At 43.8% G+C, this 3,696-nt stretch overlaps 1 pseudogene; it reads left to right on the top strand.

The window, feature by feature from the left end:
• The first annotated feature begins 1,624 nt into the window (after window positions 1-1,624).
• On the top strand, window positions 1,625-1,743 carry LOC119470197 (annotated as a pseudogene).
• Window positions 1,744-3,696: the final 1,953 nt, after the last annotated feature.

Here is a 3,696-nt window from a genome sequence, read left to right as displayed (position 1 = left end):
GGAGGCTGAGACAGGAGAATCACTTGAACCCAGGAAGCGGAAGTTGCAGTGAGCTGAGATCGTGCCATTGTACTCCAGCCTGGATGACAGAGTGAGACTCCATCTCAAAAAAAAAAAAAAGGCAATGACTTGGCTGGTCGAGGTGTCTCACACCTGTGATCCCAGCACTTTGGGAAGCCAAGGTGGGCAAATCACTTGAGGCCAGGAGTTTGAGAGCAGACCGGCCAATATGGTGAAACCCCATCTCTACTAAAAATACAAAATTAGCTGGATGTGGTGGCATGTGCCTGTAGTCCCAGCTACAGGGAAGCTGAGGCAGGAGAATCACTTGAACCCAGGAGACAGAGGTTGCAATTAGCTGATATTGTGCCACTGCACTTCAGCCTGGACGACAGAGCAAGACTCCATCTCAAAAAGAAAAAAAAAGCAATGACTTAAAATACCCACTGACCACCCGCCTCTGGGCTGCCTGCTCTTGTGTCTTCGTCAGGTACGAAGTAGTGGCAAGGATGCAGGTCTCTTCCAGGAAAGGCACTAAAACGATGACCATGCAGCGCGTTTATTAGAAACTGCTGCAAAATGGTTAGAAACTGAGCCTATAATCTTTTCAAATATCTGCGGTTTTACACATATACATGTGATTCTTTAATTCTACGTTGTATTTTTACCATTTTCCCAGCAAAATTAATAAAGCAACACAGTATGATAAATACTTAGGAGCTGCACAAGAAATATATTTTTGTCAGTTTGCTCCCCGACTCCTTTTGACAATTCGCACTGGGGACAATAAAGATTAATCACACAAGGGAAAATGAATAAGTGAGAACAAATACATTTGGCAGTCACATAACAGCAGCTTAACCATGCCTCCAGGTTGGGTATTTATCATTACTCTCTCAGTATCCCTTTTAATTCAAGTGTTACTCCAACAATTCAAAGAATCGGCCTATTAAAAATATTAAACTAAAAGAAAAAGCAATTATTATGCTAAAAGCACAAAATATTGAAACAGGTTTTACAACAAAAGTCTGTGCACAAGCCTATGCATTATTATTTCAGCTCTTTGCTCACTCCAGCAGAATATTCTACACTCATTAGTTCTAGTGTTTATAAGAGAGTTTAACAACTGCTTGGTTTTCGCGGCCAACATGATTATGCTCTGTCCTTGGTTCTCATATACAGCTCTCTTTTGCACTCAGCTTACAGAATTCATTTATTTATTTGAGACAGAGTCTCTCTCTGTCACCCAGGCTGCAGTACAATGGCGCAATCTTGGCACACTGCAACCTCTGCCTCCCAGGTTCAAGTGATTTTCCTGCCTCAGCCGCCTGAATAGCTGGGATTACACGCACCCACCACCATACCTGGCTAATTTTTGTATTGTTAGTAGAGACGGGGTTTTGCCATGTTGGCCAGGACAATCTCAGGCTCCTGACCTCAGGTGATCCACCTGCCTCGGCCTCCCAAAGTGCTGGGATTACAGGCATGAGCCACCACGCCTGGCCAGAAGTGATTTACAGATGTAGCTAATATAAAGAACAGACTCAATATTCCAGAGTTTGGAGGCTTTGGAACCTGTCTCCCTGACAAAGCAGTGAGCTCTTTCAAGGCAAGAACTATTCTAATATACAGCCATACCATCCTGAACGTGCCCGATCTCATCTCATCTCAGAAGCTAAGCAGGGTCAGGCCTGGTTAGTACTTGGATGGGAGACTATCTAGGAATACTGGGTGCTGTAGGCTTTATTAAGAACTATTCTGCCGGGCGCGGTGGCTCAAGCCTGTAATCCCAGCACTTTGGGAGGCCGAGGCGGGTGGATCACGAGGTCAAGAGATCAAGACCATCCTGGTCAACATGGTGAAACCCCGTCTCTACTAAAAATACAAAAATTAGCTGGGCATGGTGTGTGTAATTGCAGCTACTCAAGAGATTGAGGCAGCAGAATTGCTTGAACCCGGGAGGCGGAGGTTAAGGTGAGCCGAGATCGCACCATTGCACTCCAGCCTTGGTGACAGAGCAAGACTTTGTCCTCAAAAAAAAAAAAAAAAAAAAAAAAAAAAAAAAGAACTATTCTATGCGCTACAGCCTCATGTCCAATCTGGACTAAGTAGAGATTAAATGAATGGCTGAGTGATAGAAATAGCAGCTGGCACTATAAAAAGATGATTTTATGAATTAGTTTTGTTAGACTTTATAAATAGCATCCACTATTGTTAAATGCAAAGAGAAAAAAAGGTAGCTTTGAAGTGGAGAAGCCTGGCAGACAGTATCCGATCCAAATGATTAAAGTGGACATCATCAGAAATGAGACAAATTGATGTGATGCATGAAGAAGGACAGTGTCACTTCGGGGGTATTCCTGTGAAAGACGCACAGCCTGACTCCACTCATGAGGAAGAGCAGACAGACCCACAACAAGAGACAGTCTGCAAAGCAATAGACCTGTACCCTTCAAACATGGCAGTGTCAGGAAAGAACAATAAATAAATAAATAAATCATGTTTAAACGCGGAGGGGCGCTTCCAGATTAAAGGTGTGGCACCCAAATGCATTTTATGATTTTGGATTCTAAATTGACCAGAAAATTGCTATAAATAACATCATTGAGAAATTGGCAAAACTTGAATGTGGACTGTAGCTTAAATCATAGTATTGCATGAATGTTCAATTTTCTGAATTTGATCATTTTACTAGAATCATGTGAGATAATGTCTTTATTCTTAGGGTATACATGCTGAAATATTTGGTTGGCATAAATGGTTTAGACAAACATAGAGTCCCACGAGTCTAAGTGCAGTTTTACTTTTTTTTTTTTTGTAGACAGAGTATTGCTCTGTTGCCCAGGCTGGAGTGCAGTGGCACAATCTTGGCTCACTGCAACCTCTGCCTCCCTGGTTCAAGCGATTCTCCTGCCTCAGCCTCCCAAGTAGCGGGGATTACAGGCACACACCACCATGCTCGGCTAATTTTTGTATTTTTAGTAGAGACAGTTTTGACTAGGCTGGTCTTGAACTCCCGACCTCAAGTGATCCGTCCACCTCGGCCTCCCAAAGTGCTGGGATTACAGGTATGAGCCACTGTACCCAGCCCTGAGTACAGTTTTAAGGAATTGAGGTGACATTCACATAAGATAAAATTAATTATTTTATTTTATATTTTAGAGACAAAGTCTTGCTCTGCTGCCCAGGCTAGAGAACAGTGGCGTGATCACGGTTTACTGGGACACTTGTATATAAAAAGAGGAAAATGTGTACTTCATACAATAGTTTTGATGTTTGAAAGAGAATATGAACGTGAACCTCAAACTCCTGGGCTCAAGTGATCCTCCTACCTCAGCCTCCTAAGTAGCTGGAACTACAGGTGCGTGCCACCACTCCCGGCTAATTTTTTAATTTTTTTTTTTTTTTTTTTGAGTCGGAGTTTCGCTCCTGTTACCCAGGCTGGAGTGCAATGGCACAATCTCGGCTCACCGCAACCTCCGCCTCCTGGGTTCAGGCAATTCTCCTGCCTCAGCCTCCTGAGTAGCTGGGATTACAGGTGCGCACCACCATGTCCAGCTAATTTTTTTGTATTTTTGGTAGAGACGGAGTTTCACCACGTTGACCAGGATGGTCTCGATCTCTTGACCTCGTGATCCACCCGCCTCGGCCTCCCAAAGTGCTGGGATTACAGGCTTGAGCCACCGCGCCCGGCCA

This window comes from Cebus imitator, unplaced genomic scaffold (assembly GCF_001604975.1).
Source record: "Cebus imitator isolate Cc_AM_T3 unplaced genomic scaffold, Cebus_imitator-1.0 Scaffold24, whole genome shotgun sequence".
In the NCBI taxonomy this organism is placed as follows: Eukaryota; Metazoa; Chordata; class Mammalia; order Primates; family Cebidae; genus Cebus; species Cebus imitator.
The sequence above is the reverse complement of the archived record's forward strand: the minus strand, read 5'-3'. Positions and strand labels throughout refer to the sequence as shown.